General features: G+C 41.7%; 1 long non-coding RNA gene across 1 annotated transcript in view; it reads right to left on the bottom strand.

Moving 5' to 3' along the window:
• Positions 1–545: 545 nt before the first annotated feature.
• The window catches only part of LOC124607263, a 35,347-nt gene continuing 14,724 nt past the window's right edge, over positions 546–21,168 (bottom strand). The window contains exons 2-4 of the long non-coding RNA XR_006978796.1: positions 8,852–8,922; positions 7,333–7,379; positions 546–827 (exon numbers count right to left, since the gene is read on the bottom strand). This is a non-coding gene — a long non-coding RNA (uncharacterized LOC124607263). The remainder of the gene's footprint in view (positions 828–7,332; positions 7,380–8,851; positions 8,923–21,168) is intronic.

Below are 21,168 nucleotides of genomic sequence, written 5' to 3'. Positions count from 1 at the left end.
TGGATGTGAACAGCGCGTAGCGTTGCGCAGCAGCAGTGGTGGATGTGGGGAGAGAGATGGCGGAGTTTTGAAATTTGTCATGAACTGCTATATTTATGTATGATGATATCAAGGTAAATACATTGTTTGTTCTCTATTAATATCTTTCATTTGCTAACTATCCCTGTCAGTAGTTAGTGCCTTCAGTGGTTTGAATCTTTTATTTAGCTGGCAGTAGTGGCGCTCGCTGTATTGCAGTAGCTTGAGTAGCGAAGATTTTTGTGAGGTAAGTGATTTGTGAAAGGTATAGGTTACTGTTAGTCAGGGCCCATTCTTTTGTAGGGATTACTGAAAGTCAGATTGCGTTGCGCTAACAAAATATTGTGTGTCAGTTTAAGGACAGTCGTGTATAATTGTTCAAAGGGGACGTTTCATAGTATCATAATATTTTAATTAATGTCGATCTTCGGAAAATTTACACAAAAATTGAGAGTAGAGAAACGTACATCTTTGATTTGCATTTTCATGTAGTTGCTACATCATGTACTCTTGACCAACTGTTTGAGTTACAGATAATTCAATTTTTGTTTAAAATAAATGCCAAAGTGTAATCAGACCTTATCTCATTTTGATATTTCGATGTATAGGTTCATGAAAACAAATTATTATCGAAAATTTATTTCCACATATGAATTTGCATAATATTTTAAATGTATAGGAATTATTGGATGATTATACGTTAGAAACTACATGCAAAACACTATATCTGCTCCTATATTGCTAATGTACTATCCATTTAGGGATTACCATGTACGCTGCTTTAATATTTCGCCAAATCTCGTTTCCATCTGAAAATAAGATGACAGTAATCGTATCAGTAATTTGACATCTCAACAATAATATAGATAAAATTCTATTTGACTGAAAACTAAACAAAAATTTCTCAGTAAAGTGCCTGGGACAGATGTAAAAAGACATTTTTTCTGATAATTACATACGTAGTATTACATTACCAGCTACTTAAAATATTTCACTGATGAAATCTTCTCAGTTATCAGATGAGTGGCACTGCCCTCTAGAAGAAACGATTCAACGAATTTCCCCTGTGCGTGAAATCAAAGGCATAAATACAGTCATGGGGGTCACCTGGCAACGGGGGTCACCGAGCAAAAGGCAAAAGTTGGCCTCCTCGTCCACGACTGTCGCAATTCCAAACCCACCAGAAAGTTGACCACAGCCTGTCTTTCACAGCCCCCTCCATTCTCCTTCCCCCCACCTAGCTCTACACTCCTCTCTCTCCATTTAACCTCCCCGCTCCGCCACACACACACACACACACACACACACACTCTGCGCCTTCGCACTCTCCGCACTTAGGTAAAATGGTACATTATCCAAGGACAAATTTTTCAGAAACATGGTTTATTTTTTATCCCAGGCTAACTGAAATACTGCCTTATCAATATATTCTCTGATATACAAATACTTAAGACAAATCTGCTTGCAATAAAATTTGCCGTAAAAAAATGCACACCAACCACATAAAATCTAAATGAAAATCGAATTTAAAATTTTAGCTACATAACATCTGTTTTCAATTAGAATAAATACATTGAGAATTGCTTAATTACCTCTCATAATAACGTTACAAAACACGTAATACTGTATTCCAAAAATACTACAATTAAAAAATTATTTTCGATGTCCCGTGTCATTTTATATTCTGTCAGTGGTGAGATCTGCCCGCAGTGAGCGTTTTTCTTGCTGATTTACGTGAAACTTTGCTGTCCTGGGTGCTGGACTGCTTGCGAGTAGCTTCATTGCTACCGGCGTGTGGTTCATTGGAGAAGGGTTTTGATTCCTCCTTGTGAATGTAATGTGTGTAGTTAGTGAACTAATACTTTTTAATTTAAAAATTAATTTCTTAGTTTTTATAACTGGAAAACCACCTCTTAATTCAGAAATATTTATATTTAGTGCTCTTTCACTTCTGACGACCATGTCACACTGTACCAGATAAACGTTGTTTTTTGTTGCATAATGTATTTTTCAATTATTTTAGTCTTGGATAAAGCAATCTTAGCTTTCCATACAGTCAGTGGTACCAGTACATACATGAGGATGTTTGGTATACGTCAGGGGAATTATCTTTTTGCTAATAGCACCTCTGACATGTCTTGTACACGAGACAGATTCAATACCTTCCCAAACCACTCACACATGTTGGAAGCTTCGTGAGATAATATCACGTACGGAATCTGTTTCTGTTAGCACCTTCCTGTCTACAGATCCAATTATCTGATATTCAAGTGCAAATGAAGATTGATGTTTGATATGGGAAAACGAAGTAAATGATCCACACTTTCTGCAGGATTACCTGAATCATCTTTCATTACTTTATCATATCGGACGAGTTAACTTAACCCGTAGGAGTTTGCTGATGTGTTACATCGCAGCAAATACTGGTGAGCCAATGTATATTGGCGAGCTGCTTCATAGCGTGTTTATCCAGCTTTGGGCTCGTCAAGTGCTAAACCCTCTGCCAGGCACTTAAATGTGATTTTCAGAGTATCCATGCAGATGTAGATGTAGAAGTAGGTTTCTGGAAGCATGCGCCACCACATGTCTTCGGAGAGGCGGCGCAATTCTCATAAATTACGACCGATTCTACATCTACATCTACATGGTTACTCTGCAATTCACACTTAAGTGACTGGCAGAGTGTTCATCGAACCATTTTCATACTACTTCTCTACCATTCCACTCTCGAATGGCGCGTGGGAAAAAGGACCATTTTTTCCATTCGAGCTCTGATTTCTCTTATTTTATTATAATGACAGTTTCTCCCTACGTAGGTGGGTGTCAACAAAATATTTTAGCATTCGGAAGAGAAAGTTGGTATCTGAAATTTCGTAAATAGATCTCGCCACAAAAAAACCGCCTTTGTTTCAGTGACTGCCACCCCAACTCGCGTATCATATCAGTAACACTCTCACCCCTATTGGGCTATAACACGTAACGAGCTGCCCTTCTTTGTACATTTTCGATGTACTCCGTCAATCCTACCTGGTAAGGATTCCACACCGCGCAGCAATATTCCAGCAGAGGACGGACAAGTGTAATGTAGGCTGTCTCTTTAGTGGGTTTGTCGCATCTTGTAAGTGTCCTGCCAACAAAGCACAGTCTTTGTTTCGCCTTCCCCACGATATTGTCTATGTGGTCCTTCCAATTTAAGTTGCTCGTAATTGTAATTCCTAGTTATTCAGTCGAATTGACAGCCCTTAGATTTGTGCGATTTATCGTATACCCAAAATTTATCAGATTTGCTTTAGTACCCATGTGGATGACCTCCCACTTTTCTTTGTTTAGTGCCAATTGCCACTTTTCGCAAAATATAGAAATTATCTCTACACAATTTTGTAATTGGAATTGATCGTCTGACGATTTTACTAGACGGTAAATTACAGCATCATCTGCAAACAATCTAAGAGGGCTGCTCAGATTATCACTTAGATCATTTATGTAAATCAGGAACAGCAGAGGGCCTATGACACTTCCTTGCGGAACGCCAGCTATCACTTCTGTTGTACTCGATGATTTACCGTCTATCACTACGAACGGTGACCTCTCTGAGAGGATATCATGAATCCAGTCACACAACTGAGACGATACTCTATACGCATGCAGTTTGATTTATAGTCGGTTATGAGGAACGGTATCAAAAGCCTTTTGGAAATCTAGAAAATTGAAATCGATCTGAGGTCTCTTGTCGACAGCACTCATTACTTCATGGGAATAAAGAGCTAGCTAGCCGTGTTACACAAGAACGATATTTTCTGAATCCGTGTTGGTTATGTATCAACAAGTCATTTTCTTCAAGGTGATCCATAATGTTCGAGTACAGTATATGCTCCAAAATCCTACTGCAAATTGAGGTCAGTGATATGGGTCTGTAATTCAATGGGTTACTTCTATTTCCTTTCTTGAATGTTGGTGTGACTTGTGCTACTTTCCAGTCTTTAGGAACAGACCTTACTTCCAGTGAGCGGTTGTTTATGATTGCTAAGAAAGGCGCTTTGTGTCTGCATACTCTGAAAGGAACCTGATTGGTATACCATCTGGACCGGAAGACTTGCCTTTCTTAAGTGATTTGAGTTGTTTCGCAATACCTGAGATATCTACTTTTATGTCACTCATGCTAACAGCAGTTGTTTGTGAGTGAGGAGCTGGCGCCAGATAGCGCCCCGTATGTGTTTCATCGGGTTCAGATCATGTGGGTGTGTTGGCCAAGACATCAATGTGAGGTCACTGTAATTCTGTCAAACCAGGCTTGTACTATTCTGCCTTTAAGGCATGGACAGTTATGCTAATGGGAGATGTCAAGCGTGAGGGGACGAAGGAGGTCTGCAGTAACGTTCACGTTGACCACTGCTATCAAGGTGTCTTCAGTTACTGCCACAGGGCTCACCGGCCTTTGTCCGTGACTCGCTGCATGTTTGACCAGCGATTCACCTGGACAACGGCTTATATGTACACGACTCACTGCCTCGTGATTCATGAAATGTGGTGCGCCCGACAATACGACATCTGTGCCTTGATCTTAGCTCCAGTCTCGGAAATTCTGTCCACAATCCAGTCGTTATTGTCAATTTTATCGGGTCAACTCGCAAATACACACGGATCGTTCTATGTTCAGCAACGTACGCGGGACGGTGCGCTCGTAAACACTTGCGTCTGCAACAGTATTGTTCTCTCTCTTCACTTGTGCCACAGATCACCGAAAATCCTGCTTTATAGAGATTGCAAGCCTCCAACTACCAAGAACTCTGACCGATATCTACATAGATACTCCGCAAGCCACTGCGCGGTGCGTGGAGGAGAGTACCCTGCACGACTCGCAAACAGAGCGAGGGAAAAACGATTGTCTCGGTTTCTCCATATGAGGAAAGTTAAGGTAAGGAACGTGCAGGTCCTGCAAAGAATCGGACAGGAAAGGAATATGCGGAAAACACAAGGAGAATGAACAGGATGATAGGACATCTGTTAAGGCATCAGCGAATGACTTCCATGGTACTAGAGGAAGTTGTAGAGGGCAAAAACTGTATAGGAAGACAGAAATTGGAATACATCCAGCAAATAGTTGTGGACGTAGGTTTCAGGTGCTACTCAGAGATGAAGAGGCTGGGACAGGTGAGGAATTAGTGGCGGGCCGCATCAAACCAGACAGATGACTGATGACTGAAAAAAAATATATATATGAAAAAGGAGCGGTAATTTTTGGTATCTTATCTTCGTGGTCCTTACACGCAATGTATGTTGGCGGCAGTAGAATCGTTCTGCAGTCCGCTTCAAATGCCAGTTCCCTAAACTTTCTAAATTGCATTTCTGGAAAACAACGCCACCTTACCTCCAGGGATTCCCATTTGGGTTCCTGAAGAATCTTCATAAAACTAACGTGTTGTTAAAATACACCGGTAACAAATCTAGGAGCATTCCTTTGAAGTGCTTCGATGTCTTCCTTCAGGCCGAACTGGTACGAATCCCAAACACTCGAGAAGTACTCAAGAACAGGTCGCATCATCGTCCTATACGCGGTCTCCTTTACAGGTGAACGACTCTTTCCTAGAACTTTCCGAATAAACCGAAGTCGACCATTTGCCTCACCTCCCACAGTTCTCACGTGCTCGTGACACTTCATGTCGCTTCGCAACGTTACGCCAACATATTTTAACGGCTTGACTGTGAAAAGCAGGACAACAATAAAACTGAATCCGAAAATCACAGGTTTGTTCTTCCCACTCACCTGCATTAACATATATTTTCTACATTTAGAGCTAGGTGCCATTCATGAGGTGGACATTCAGCGTCTTGTCGTTTGCTCGTGATTTCACCGTCCTTATATTATTTTCCATATATGTTATGAGGAAGGCCAAACAAAGGTTCCGTTTTATAGGCAAAATAGAAAATGCAAAAATCTACTAAAGACATTTCCTGCACTATGTTTCTCTGTCCTCTGCTACAGTAATGCTTTGCTTACCAGATGGAATTTATGGAGGGCATCGAAAACTTGGAAAATAGGCAGCACGTTTTGAACTTCCGCGAAAAAGGAGAGAGCCTGTTATAGATTAGATGGTCGAACTGTGCGAAAATATCCTGTTAGGGTCCACCTGTATAGGGAGCAGTGATCGTCGTAAAAAAAGAGAAATCAGAACTCACACAGAAGGAATTAAGCGTTCGTTTTTCGGGCGTGTTTTTAGCGAGTAGAACGGTAGTGAAATGGTTCGGAAGTAGGTCGATGAACTCTCTGCCAAGCACTTAAGTTTGAATAGCAGTGTTGTCATGTAGATGTAGAATTAGATGTAGATCACTTAAGGAACACGACCAGCTTCGCCTGAGCTGGTCCCCAGGGACAAGACCATGGCCATGAACCATTTGTTAAAGTCGCTTTGGTCAGTGACAGTTCCCAATTGCGGCTATCAGCATAACATCAATTATTCCCCAATTGTCTCCGTTCATCTTATATGCTTTCCTTGCGTGTCACGTGACTGCAAAGTCACGATGCTGCACTCAGTGGTCTCATTAGCTGTATACCACAGAGAAAAAAGCAGTGCTTTTAAAGTGCCTTCACTTATTATGTTAGCAACTTTTCCTGTCATCAGCGACATACGTTACCTTTTATTTTGAGGAATTACATACTTTGGAGATCACTGTGCTTATACGGTCCCTAACGCAATTCATTTAACACTGAATGGCTGTGGACAAGTAGTTCAATGACGGAGTAAAATTAACGTTTCCAGAACGAGACTTTCACTCTGTAAATGAGTGTTCATTTTCTATTTTTTTAAATAAGCCTGGATGTTTCAAAACTAATGTAATTTAAATACAAGATAGCTCTGCCTTTTCAACGAATGAGGGGATTGTTTTTTGCTAATGTTAATGACAGGCAATATGCTAAGACACTAAGTTCAAAATTGCTTTCTTCTCTTAAACTGCTGGGTTTTATCTTTCCTTCAGCTTTTTCATACCTTTGCTGCTGCACATAGATAACTCAGAAATCTCAGTATTCACCCATTTCAGTCATTTCGAATTCGAATAAACATGTTCAGTCTCTTACTACCTTACCACAAAATACGCCCTCTAAGACAACTAACAACTCTGATATTAAACAGCATTAAGTTACACGGAATACTGTACTCGTTTTTCTTTAATTTTAGAATTTACTGGTTTAAAACAATATAGTTAATACAAACATGTGTCATTCTTTGACCTTTTGGAAAATATTATTTTGCCTCAGGTCTCTTAGCAGATACGCTCTTTTTAAAATCAGGGTCAGTTACATATTGTGGTACTTACTAATGGAGTCACTAGGAGTGGATGTAGAAACCAATACCGGTCGAAATCTGTAAAGAAGACGTACATCATTAAAGTCAGTTACTTTCTGGTGTAACGAACGAGTGTTATGGCAAAGTGCTTCATTATACGTAATACGTTGTCCTATTTTTTACGCGTATTCGTATTACAGCATCAATAACTAATATCTCTGTAAAAGAAAGTAAAACAGTAGAAATAATTATACTTTACTGAAGTAAGTGGTGAAAATCCTTTGATTTTTAATAGTAAAAGTACTCGTTTTTGCAGTAACAGTCGTGAAAACGTGTTCACTTTGCTTTGCAAATAGAAATTTATTGCTTGAGTTCAGCATATCTGTAGCGTCGTCAGTGGGTTTTACTAAACATCTGAATTCCTTTGAAATTTTTGATTAGTTGCGTTAAAGTTTGGGAAAATAATTTCAAACTTTTTTAAAATTGTAACCGCTGTAATCCTTTTAGGTCAAGTAGTAATTTCACTGGGTTCATATACTTTTGTTTGTTTTGTCTATGCATCACGTGTCGGATGGCGGTTGAAATTTGTTACAGTTACTTAAACCGTATATGTTTAGACATTTTTACTGATATTAACGTTCTTGAGGAAATCAAGCGCTGGTCCGTAGATTTACTTACGACACACAACGTTTCGCTCCCATCTTCGGTGTTTATTTTCATAGGGGCCTTAGATATACTTCCGATTTGTAAAGTTACTCATTACTGTCTACAGTTAACGTTCACTGCTACGGATATTCAGTGCTACGGCTAGAAATGTGACTGTGCTCAAAACGTGGTGACTGGCAGTAGGACGTCATGTGTGATATGCGTGTCTCTTCTCATTAACTCTGTGGCGGTTTTCAAAAGGTTATGAATGTCTGGGCTGCTTGCGGATTTGCAGAGGATTCGAGACAGAGCGGCAAAAAATACTTTTGCTGAGTAGGTCGTGACCGGTGTACAAGACCGCAGGCTCTGTGAGGGGAGATTCTAGGAAGCGAGGTCGGGCCCGAATTAACAGGGTGTGGCCGCAACTGTCGCCACACAACGACTGCTGATGACTAAGGACCGTATTCGGACTCCCGCGTGCGGGAATCGGGGATGACTTTTCCATGTGTTTCTGTCTTTCTTGAAGATTAGTATCTGCCGCTTGCAGATATCGCAGGTCACTGTATGTCTACACCGCGCAGCTCAGCACATCGCAATCTTACTTACGGTGAGCACCGGCAGAATAGTTACATTCATTTCACATTTGTGGGATCCAGGACGATGTCGTGCTTCTTCTCATTTGTACCCGTAATAAATGTGTCGTCTTCTGGATCTTTTATCACCAGCCTCCAAACACTGTTCCAATCTATTATTAGTTGTCATTGAACATCAGAAGTGACTAAATTATTACGAGGGCAAGAAGTAATAACTGATAGTAGTCATGTTACTGCACAGTGTTCACTAGGCTTATCGAAATTATTTCTCGAGGAAAATCAATCTACAATGATAAAGAATTTTATGCTTACCAGTGCGAGAGCAGAAACGAGTCCAATGCGCACCATGCTGCCTTCACCTGACTGAACGGCGCCAGACATCACTGTAGGGAGAGAAAACTTTGAAGCATAAACTGTTCTCATTTTACAACAATCACGAGTTTTTTAGTGGAAATGTTTGTGGAATGGAAATTCCAGGCAGATTAAAACTATGTGCAGGACCAGTACTCAAAACTGCTGCCCGCACCTTTCGAAAGCATGTAGTCTACCAACTGATCTACACGAGCACGACTCCCGACCATTGGTCATTACTTTACTTCCACCAGGTACGTCATCACCTACGTTCCTTGGTTCGAATTCTAGACGCACACAGTTTTAATTAAGCAGGAAGCTTCATATCAGTGCACACTCTGCTGCAGAGTGAAAATTCATTCTGGATATTTCTAGAAGCTTTTAGTGTTAATGGTGAATTAGAAAGAGAAGAAAATTATCACTACGGTCTAAAACCTCTAGCAGGCAGCCAAAATACGGTTTAGCAAGTAAAGGAAAGGGTGGAATGGAACTCGCGACTTCGTATCCACATCGTACAATGCATAGCACTGGTGTTTCCTCTGACTCTTTCTTCGTCATCTTTCTTCTTCAGACAGATCGGTTCTGTGCAGATGTAGCATGGCATCATTTCAGTCTCTGTCGATTAAGACCTTGAGTTTTTTTATATTTAATTTATAATTTTTTAGGTGCACTACAGTACCAAATACTAAAGCATTGTCATAGATCGTACAATGTTGCCAGATAGAATTCTTAGTGATTTATTGTCGCCCTACGACTCGAATTACAAGGACATTGCATCTACACGCCATAACCGATTTCGTCGAGATTTTTGAAACAGGCAGGGATTGGGCAGAAATGAAAGCGACAGATATTGTAGCTCCAGACATACATCGAGACTAGAAAATAATGTATTGATAATGATTAGGCACTAGACGAAATCTTGATGCCAAAAAAAACCTGCAAAAAGAAGACAACTGAATGCTACCCTCTATAATTTATAAAACATATCAGAGTCACTGAGTGCACCCACTTTCCTAATGGAAGGTAACCTGATGATTTCTAAGGTTTGTATAGATTTAAATGTCAGGAAGTCGTTTCTGAAAGTATTTGTATGGAGTGTAGCCATGTATTGAAGTGAAACACGGACGATAAATAGTTTGGACAAGAAGATAATAGAAGCCTTTGAAATGTGGTGCTACAGAAGAATGCTGAATATTAGATGGGTAGATCACATAACTAATGAGGAAGTATTGAATAGGATTGGGGAGAAGAGGAGTTTGTGGCACAACTTCACAAGAAGAAGGGATCGGTTGGTAGGACATGTTCTGAGGCATCAAGGGATCACCAATTTAGTAGTCGAGGGCAGCGTGGAGGGTAAAAATCGTAGAGGGAGACCAAGAGATGAATACACTAAACAGGTTCAGAAGGATGTAGGCTGCAGTACGTATTGGGAAATGAAGAAGCTTGTAGAGGATAGAGTAGCATGGAGAGCTGCATCAAACCAGTCTCAGGACTGAAGACCACAACAACAACAACAAATAGAATACTCAGTAAGTAATATAGGTGGCAAGCATCATTTAAAGATACAAGTCTTTATATTAAAAAATATTTGATATTTAGAGCAGACTTGTTCGTTTATTGGATTTGGAGATTCGAAAAATATATGCTTAGAAATTTCAAAATCTTTTTTCAAATTTGGGGGCCGATGGCAAGAAAATTTGAGGTGCTGGACGAGAGGGGAAGGTTTTTCACATGACCATTTTCTGTCAGTAGATTCTCTTTAAACCTAACAGTGAAAAATCTCCCTGTTCGAGCGATATACTCGGTGGGACGTTCTGTACAACTACTATTGTAGACACCTGACTACTTGACCTAGAGAATAAGTTCCTGATAGGGGGAGGGTGTGACGCATGGGAGAGCCCTTCGAAAAAACAATATGAACTTTAGTATGTCGAAATATCTCAGCCATGTTGGATGAAAAAGACCCAAGAAATTGGACAGCTACACGAGTGCTTTCGCACACCGCAGACGCAAGCGAAGAATTAGTGAAGAAATCATCGTCTACAAGAGATATGTGGATGATAATTTGATTATTTTCAGAGACACTCGTGAAGAGACGGAGTCACTGATTGAGGAGTTTCATCACTTGCGCCCTAAGTTAATTCTCACTTTTCGACTTGCAGGTGTGATGTCTGAACAAGAGAGTTTTCATAATTGTCCGGTTTCAGTTCGAATGTGCCAAACTGTTTAATTATTTGCGCTCACTTACACTATTCCTACTCTGTAGGAACAAGCATGGGTTTCGAAAAAGACTGTCGTGTGAAACCCAGCTCGCGCTATTCGTCCGCGAGACTCAGAGGGCCATAGACACGGGTTCACAGGTAGATGCCGTGTTTCTTGACTTCCGCAAGGCGTTCGATACAGTTCCCCACAGTCGTTTAATGAACAAATTAAGAGCATATGGACTATCAGACCAATTGTGTGATTCGATTGAAGAGTTCCTAGATAACAGAACGCAGCATGTCATTCTCAATGGAGAGAAGTCTTCCGAAGTAAGAGTGATTTCAGGTGTGCCGCAGGGGAGTGTCGTAGAACCGTTGCTGTTCACAATATACATAAATGACCTTGTGGATGACAGTGGAAGTTCACTGAGGCTTTTTGCGGATGATGCTGTGGTATATCGAGAGGTTGTAACAATGGAAAATTGTACTGAAATGCAGGACGATCTGCAGCGAATTGACGTATGGTGCAGGGAATGGCAGTTGAATCTCAATGTAGACAATTGAAATGCGCTGCGAATACATAGAAAGATAGATCCCTTATCATTTAGATACAAAATAGCAGGTCAGCAACTGGAAGCAGTTAATTCCACAAATTATCTTGGAGTACGCATTAGGAGTGATTTAAAATGGAATGATCATATAAAGTTGATCGTTGGTAAAGCAGATGCCAGACTGTTGTGTGATGTCCTTGGGTTAGTTAGGTTTAAGTAGTTCTAAGTTCTAGGGGACTGATGACCATAGGTGTTAAGTCCCATAATGCTCAGAGCCATTTGAACCATTTTTAGGTGCCAGACTGAGATTCATTGGAAGAATCCTAAGGAAATGCAATCCGAAAACAAAGGAAGTAGGTTACAGTACGCTTGTTCGGCCACTGCTTGAATACTGCTCAGTAGTGTCGGATCCGTATCATATAGGGTTGATAGAAGAGATAGACAAGATCCAACGGAGAGCAGCGCGCTTCGTTACAGGATCATTTAGTAATCGCGAAAGCGTTACGAAGATGATAGATAAACTCCAGTGGAAGACTCTGCAAGAGAGACGCTCAGTAGCTCGGTACGGGCTTTTGTTGAAGTTCCGAGAACATACCTTCACCGAAGAGTCAAGCAGTATATTGCTCCCTCCTACGTATATCTCGCAAAGAGACCATGAGGATAAAATCAGAGAGATTAGAGCCCACACAGAAGCATACCGACAATCCACGAGCAATACGAGACTGGAATATAAGGGAGAACCGATAGAGGTACTCAAGGTATCCTCCGCCACACACCGTCAGGTGGCTTGCGGAGTATGGATGTAGATGTAGATGTAGATTGCTCAGAAGGTTCCTGTGAACTTAATTGATTCGTAACAGAGGATGTATTGCGGTTTCTCTCTTGTATGTTCCGTCTACGAATATGTGCCGTTAGTATGATTCCAGCAAGTGTGTCGGTGGAGCATATATTAGTTAACTGGCGCTTTTGTGACCGAGAGAATTCGATGTACATTCGGGAGGACGATGGTTCAATCCCCCGTCCGGCCATCCTGATTTAGGTTTTCCGTGATTTCCCTAAATCGCTCCAGTTAAATGCCGGGATGGTTCCTTTCAAAGGGCACGGCCGTCTTCCTTCCCCGTCCTTCCCTAATCCGATGAGACCGATGACCTAGCTGTCTGGTCTCCTTCCCCAAAACAACCAACCAACCAATTCGATGTACAAATTTTCTTCAGACGACGGCATCTGCTGTGACACTTGGAAAATCGAAGCCCGTGGGTACGGAACCGCACGGATATGGTCGCATGTTTTAACGTGCTGGTCTGTTGGATTGTGCCAGACAAAGAGGTCTCTAATGGAACCTAGCTCGTTCGGTTTGACGGCGAAATTTAGCCAAATCTTGGTATATTATACAGACTTCGAATTATGTAAATACCGATAAAGAAAAATGGATACGCGTTTTGTCTCACCCTTCTCTAAAGATATCGTCAGCGGCAGCTTAGCTTCCCACCAAATGTCCGTTTCCTCTGCATGGCGTGATTAAAGTGACAGGAATTTGAAACCCTAGCTAATGTCAATCGCTGCCTTCCCGTCATATAGCTCACGGAATTTTGCCTAATATAAACATTGTTATACCCAATGTGTCAGAAATGAATGACTAATACGTCCGAACTGCGGCATCTCGAGTCTTATTGGTGTATTTGTTCACTGAAATTTCAATATCAGAGATAAGGATTGTATCAGTGTTGAAGAGCTTTAAACATTGTGAGAAAAGTATAACTTCTCAGCAGATCGAAAATCCGTTAAGGTGCTCCGTATCGTGTTTTACAAGAAAATGGACATCACAAAGAAAGCTAATGGCGGCTGTGATGATCGCAGAGGACTATTTCATTTCCATGCGTTAAGAGAAAGGAAAATTGATCTTTTTGTTAAACTGTTTTTCCTTGAAGTCCCACAAAAGCAAAACTGCAGTGCACTGCGTGGGGTGTAATATCGAGCACTGCTACGCTTCACACAGGCAGTCAGTTAAAATAATCAGTGCTCACCGACCGAAAGACGCAGCGCCATTGATGAGAAACCCAAAGAGTCTGCTGCCTGTTGCACACAACCTCCAACGAAAGCTAAGATCTCGACCAAGGCGAGCAGCAATGTCGCGATACGATAAACCGCTATCGTGATAGGCTACGATCCGACCTTTATCAAAGTCAGAAACGTGATGGTACGCATTTATCCTCCTTACACGAGGCATCACAACAACGTTTCACCAGGCAACGCCGGTCAACTGCTGTTTGTGTACGAGAAATCGGTTGGAAGCTTTCCTCATGTCAGCACCTTGTAGGTGTCGCCAAGGCGCCAACCTTCAGTGAATGCTCTGAAAAGCTAATCATTTGAAACAAGATCTCTTCGCCCCTTTGGTTCAGCTCAAAAGTTGGTTCCTTAAAACACTTGAGATGAATATCTACTCGTTCTGTGTCGTTAGCTTCGTCTAAAACGAACTCGAACTTAACGGCTGGTTTAGAAACTTTTTCGTCATAGAAACCGGAATTGATATTGCTTGGTTAACTTTGATATTGCACGGGGTGAGGGAAATATTCGGTTTGAAATAGTTATTGTGATTTAATCTTCGATGCAAATAACACTTGTCGATGTGTCAGTCGTGGGACGTTTTCTTCTCCATGCCCTGAGGTGATTTTACACCAATTCTACAAAGAGGGCTGCAATGACCAATATAGACAGCTTACATTTCTAGACGGTGCAGCGCTATTTAGAGGTTGCTGCAGGATATGTGTGATTCACTGAAATGTTGAACTGTCATCGTTTATGCCAGCGTCCAGCAGAGTTTCAGAATGTTCTTTGCAAAGCTTTCCACTTTAACATTTCTCATCCTACGTGTTCTAGAAGGTCACTGTTGTCTTTGCGTGCAGTCTTTGACAAAAGTTTCTGTCCCCCGGGCTCTACCTCAAGATTGAGCAGCCAATACAAGTCACTGCACTAAATGTACATAATGTGTGTAATGTGTATTTCCAAAATTCATATCTCGAATGCGGAGATTAGAGTAAGATTAGTAACCCAGTAAAAATGAAACATTCTGGGTGTTGGATCTTGTAATGTTGGATATCTGACTGTCTTAGGGTGGATAAGAAATGCAGGAGCTTAATTAAAGATATAGAATGTGTCCGTAAAGTAAATTAGAACAAAATATTTCTGGCCACACAAATATAGGATAATATCAACACCAGGGAACGAATAATGCTTCTAGTAAAATTGAAGAGAAATATTAGTTATTGCCATGAAATTATGTAGCCAAGTGCTCAGTTATTTAGTTAACTAACCCCTTTATTTGCTCCTTCGAAATAGTACATTTAAATCTTATACAGATTATTACAAAAGTGTTCGACTTCTTGTCAGTGTCAGTTCCAACAACAAAGGGACAGATGGAGAGAGAGAGAGAGAGAGAGAGATATGAATGCTCTTAATCGATTTAAAACTACCTTATTAGAAAAGAAAATACTGTAAATCAAGGAGGTATATGGACAAATTTTCTTCGAACCTATGGTACCACAACATACGAGATTATGGCGTGGTGAATTAGAAAATCAGAAATCCCACACAGGAATGTGATGTGTACCCAGGAGACGATATATCAGTATGTAAAGAAGTGGGATATTGAAATTTTCGGGAACGATTATGTGCTTTGAAGATACTGCGGTAACGAATAACGTAGTAGGCCGTTAATTTAAAGACAAACGGGCATCACTATGAAGTGTAATCACAGAAGATGGACGGTCAGTTATAGGTACAGTCGGACACTGAACTGCAGAGCTCCACTGGTAAGGAGATGTGGAACTACCAACACACGGCCAAGTTACACCGCTGGGCATTAAAATTGCTACACCAAGAAGAAATGCAGATGATAAACGGGTATTTATTTGACAAATATATTATACTACAACTGACATGTGATTACATTTTCATGCAATTTGGGTTCATAGATCCTGAGAAATCAGTACCCAGAACAACCACCTCTAGCCGTAATAACGGCCTTGATACGCCTGGGCACTGAGTCACACAGAGCTTGGATGGCGTGTACAGGTACAGCTGCCCATGCAGCTTCTACACGATACCACAGTTCATCAAGAGTAGTGACTGGCGTATTGTGACGAGCCAGTTGCTATGCCACCATTGACCAGACGTTTTCAATTGGTGAGAGATATGGAGAATGTGCTGGCCAGGGCAGCAGTCGAACATTTGTTGTATCCAGAAAGGCCTGTACAGGACCTGCAATATGCAGTCGTGCATTATCCTGCTGAAATGTAGGGTTTCATAGGGATCGAATGAAGGGTAGAGCCACGGGTCGTAACGCATCTGAAATGTAACGTCCACTGTTCGAAGAGCCATCAATGCGAACAAGAGGTGGCCGAGACGTGTAACCAATGGCAACCCATACCATCACGCCAGGTGATACGCCAGTACGGCGATGACGAATACACGTTTCCAATGTGCGTTCACCGCGATATCGCCAGACACGGATGCGACCATCATGATGCTGTAAGCAGAACCTGTATTCATCCGAAAAAATGACGTTTTGCCGTTGTGCACCCAGGTTCGTCGTTGAGTACACCATCGCAGGCGCTCCTGTCTGTGATGGAGCGTCAAGGGTAACCGCAGCCATGGTCTCCGAACTAACGGTCCATGCTGCTGCAAACGTCGTCGAACTGTTCGTGCAGATGGTTGTTGTCTTGCAAACGTCCCCATCTGGTGACTCAGGAATCGAGACGTGGCTGCACGATCCGTTACAGCCATGCAGATAAGATACCTGTCATCTCGACTGCTAGTGATACGAGGCCGTTGGGATCCAGCACGGCGTTCCGTATTATCCTCCTGAAGCCACCGATTCCATATTCTGCTAACAGTCATTGGATCTCGACCAACGCGAGCAGCAATGTCGCGATACGATAAACCGCTATCGCGATAGGCTACAATCCGACCTTTATGAAAGTCAGAAACGTGATGGTACGCATTTCTCCTCCTTACACGAGGCATTACAACAACGTTTCACCAGGCAACGCCGGTCAACTGCTGTTTGTGTACGAGAAATCGGTTGGAAACTTTTCTCATGTCAGCATCTTATAGGTGTCGCCACGGCGCCAACCTTCAGTGAATGCTCTGAAAAGCTAATCATTTGCATATCACAGCATCTTCTTTCTGTCGGTTAAATTTCGCGCCTGTAGCACGTCATCTTCGTGGTGTAGCAATTTTAATAGCCAGCAGTGTACATGCGTACCTAGTACACGTCACGGGAATCAAGAATTCATATGGACTAAATAATATTAAGAGATCCTTGAGTTAGTTTTCTAAATTTCTTGTTTGTAATTTTAACAGTGTAAGTTTTCTTTCTTAACTGTCTCAGAACAATATACATAGACTTTTTCAGTTGCACCTCTTACAAGCCATAGAATATGTTTACAACTTAAGTACCCGAATCTTAGAACTCGGAAAAATAAAATACCACAAGTAAATGAATGAAACAACTCACACTTGCAGTTTAAGAAGTTCAGCGTGTGACGTAGAGTGCAGTCAACACTTGATAATAATCTGAGCAGGTGCATTGTGTTTCATACGACTAAGGGAACGGTGGCAGACCTATCGAGAGTCCGTCACCCGCAGTCGAGCACAGCTGACGGAATACGGCAGTCCAAGGCGACGAAGCCGCGCGGGATTAGCCGAGCGGTCTTAGTCGCTGCAGTCATGGACTGTGCGGCTGATCCCGGCGGAGGTTCGAGTCCTCCCTCGGGCATGGGTGTGTGGTTTGTCCTTAGGATAATTTAGGTTAAGTAGTGTGTAAGCTTAGGGACTGATGACCTTAGCAGGTAAGACCCATAAGATTTGACACACATTTGAACAAGGCGATGAATTCAATTCCAGTTATTGGCCCCAAGGCTGCACCTTGCACATTAACAAGACCTATGAGAGCTTTCCTACTGCTTGTTGGGATTGCAGCCGCCTATCCTATACAAAAATGTTCAAATGTTTGTGCATTCCTAAGGGACCAAACTGCTGAGGTCATCGGTCCCTATACTTACACACTACTTAAACGAACTTATGCTAAGAATAACACACACACCCATGCCCGAGGGAGGACTCGAACCTCCGGCGGGAGGGGCCGCGCAGGCCGGACATGGCGCCTCAAACCGTGCGTCCACTCAGCGCGGCGTATCCTATACAGAAGGTAAGTGCGCTAGTCATTGATAGGTGACGAAGCTTCTCGTGTACCTGGATCACTGGGCGATAGGGAAGTCCGATGTAAAACTTGGCATGTTTGTTGAGGGATTTGGAGGTAATTCGAAAGACTGCTGTCGATTGCGCAATATGCGTCCTAGTCTGTATCACTGTTCACGTCCCAACTATTGGCAGCTGTCGCCTGAATTTGCTGGTCATTCTTGACTGATCATGAGAGGAGTACGAGCCTCGCACGTGGAATGGAAAGTTAATTAGGGATTTGAAGCGTTGTTCCTACAGTGATCATGCTCCTCAACAGTCCATGGGCGACTTAGGCCAGGGGCTCATTAGATTCTGTGACGTCCATAGTCGCATATTCCCCATTAAACCTTCAGTCGAGCAGAAGAAATAGACAGAGAGAGCAGGTAAATTGAGAGTAGTATACATGTGGTGTGCTCGTATTGGGTTTGTAATTTTTTAAGAGATCAATTATGTATAGTTTCTATTTATTTGCAGACGAGTAAAAAGGAAGAGAGGAACACTACATTGCTTAGGTCTGTGAGCCATTATGATGCGGTACGAAAGTTAACGCTAATGCTGAGCGTGTTATAGAAAAAGAAAGTTGGCTGAACCAGAAGTAAATATAGGCATGAGTGGTTTGTTTCAAGACAAAACTGTTGATTATTTAATGCCATTATAAATTCTGAATGCTACATAAATGTGGTGCAAATAAACGTCCAATACGGTAATCCGTTGCTTTAGTGCCCTACCAGTCTCAGGGGCCGTAGTGGCAGAATGTTTGAAGTAACACTTGGTGAATTCTGTGCAAAAAAAAAAAAAAAAAAAAAATGCATGAGAATGTAGTCCGGCTGCTTCTCAGTGCGAGATGACACGCAGTGTAGCAGAGTGTAGCAGAGAAATTGTTGGAATGTGCTCGGTCCCCAAAACAGCGACCCTTACGTCTGGTGGTCAGACGGGTCTGACCGGAATCTCGATGACGAGTGTCCCTATCTTCAGTTTCCCATACAGTCCAACATCGGGCCACAAAATGGTAACCCAGCCGTGTCTTACCTGACTACATCGTATTTCGATATCCATCACAGCTTTTACTCCACATATAAGACTGTTTACGCCCCTTATGTACCCTAAGAGGCCTGTTAACGATACTAAACACGAACAACACTAATCCACTCTGGTCACAGAGAACTGCAACTCTAATAATTTACATAGCCACCGCCAGCCGCCGTGGCCGAGCGGCTCTAGGCGCTTCAGTATGGAACCGCGCGACCGCTACGGCCGCAGGTTCCAGTCCTGCCTCGGTCATGGACGTGTATGATGTACTGAGGTTAGTTAGGTTTAAGTACTTCTAAGTTCTGGGGGACTGATGACCTCAGATGTTGAGTCCCATAGTGTTTAGAGCCATTTAAACACAGCCACCCATGATGTGTACGTGTACGAAATTACATTGACATCCTACAATGTCTTATGAGTGCTTCAATTTCTTTGCCAGGAAGTGTAAATGATACAGGAATTAGAACACGGGCGGGCACTGCATAAATAGGTAAATATATGCTTATGGAAAATGTTCTTGATCACGTAGTATACCGAGTCATGAGGGTAACGTCTCAGACTTTCAAGTAACACACTAGAACTGTTCCATTTCTATAAGGCAAAAATAAATAGAAAAAGGCACCAGATAAAGTAAAATAGTAACAGCACTAGTTACTACGGGCTATGTTTGTCGTCATTGGAAGTCAGGCGGTGGAGATTAATGTTGTTGTTGTTGTTGTTGTTGCTCTTGTGGTCTTCAATCCTGAGATTGCCTTGATGTAGCTCTCCATGCTACTCTATCCTGTACAAGCTTCTTCATCTCCCAGTACCTACTGCAACCTACATCCTTCTGAATCTGCTTAGTGTATTCATCTCTTGGTCTCCCTCTTCGATTTTTACCCACCATGCTGCCCTCCAATATCAAATAGGTGATCCTTTGATGCCTCAGAACATGTCCTACCAACTGATCTCTTCTTCTAGTCAAGCTGTGCCACGAACTCCTCCCCAATCATATTCAGTATCTTCAGATTTGTTGTGTGACATACCCATCTAATTTTCAGCATTCTTCTGTAGCACTACATTTCGAAAGCTTCTATTCTCTTCTTGTCTAAACTATTTATCGTCCATGTTTCATTTCCATACATGGCTACAGTCCATACAAATACTTTCAGAAACGACTTCCTGACACTTAAATCTATACTCGATGTTAACAAATTTCTCTTCTCCAGAAATTCTTTCCTTGCCATTGCCAGTCTACATTTTATATCCTCTCTACTTCGACCATCATCAGTTATTTTCCTCCCCAAATAGCAAAACTCTTGTACTACTTCAAGTGTCTCATTTCCTAATCTAATTCCATCACCATCACCAAACTTAATTCGACTGCATTCCATTGTCCTCGTTTTGCTTTTGTTAATGTTCATTCAATATCCTTCTTTCAAGACACTGTCCATACCGTTCAGCTGCTCTTCCAGGTTCTTTGCTTGTCATCGGCAAACCTCGAGGTTTTTATTTCTTCTCCATGGATTTTAATACGTACTCCGAACTTTTCTTTTGTTTCCTTTACTGCTTGCTCAATATACAGATTGAATTAAATTCATAAAATGAATAATTCCGTCAATATAATGGACTATGATGTGTTTATATGAGCTATAGATTGCATTATTTATGTACCAGGTTGGTAAATTATTTCTTATATGATTCGCATGTATCAAGATAATGACGATTTTGATTAAAGGAGTCTAAACTGTACAGAACTTAATAATGATATTTGTGTGACTGTGCCAGATATAGATAAGACGTATTTTAAACTCTATTACTAATAATATTATAATAAGGCATAAAGAAATTATACACACTGGCTAGGAGCGGACTTTGATTGAAATGAGCGGGGCAAGTTTAAAATTTATGCTAGGTCGGGATTTGAAGCTAGGTCCGCTCCTTATTAGGCAGATACTCTGACCAATGAGCCATGCGGACATAATGGTCATTTCAGCTCCACGGACTACTCTATTGTTCCTCCCGTCGGACTCAAATTCTCTACTACTGATGTTGTGTCCCTTGCCCATTATACTCATTATTTGCGGCATTTTTCCGATTCCCGTGAGAGTTCGAGTTTGGTATGCATGTGCACTGACGACATCACTGGTCGTATCACCATAATCATATGTCCGAAAGAACAGACGTCGTGATCGTTAAGAAAACCGACAAACTGCAGGGTCGGATTCCTGACTGGAAACGGAGGAAGAAAGGTCCTTTGAACATGTCCTGCAATGCA

Source organism: Schistocerca americana, chromosome 3 (genome assembly GCF_021461395.2).
Source record: "Schistocerca americana isolate TAMUIC-IGC-003095 chromosome 3, iqSchAmer2.1, whole genome shotgun sequence".
NCBI classification, from domain to species: Eukaryota; Metazoa; Arthropoda; class Insecta; order Orthoptera; family Acrididae; genus Schistocerca; species Schistocerca americana.
Note: the sequence above shows the minus strand (reverse complement) of the source record. Positions and strands in the feature narration are given on the sequence as shown.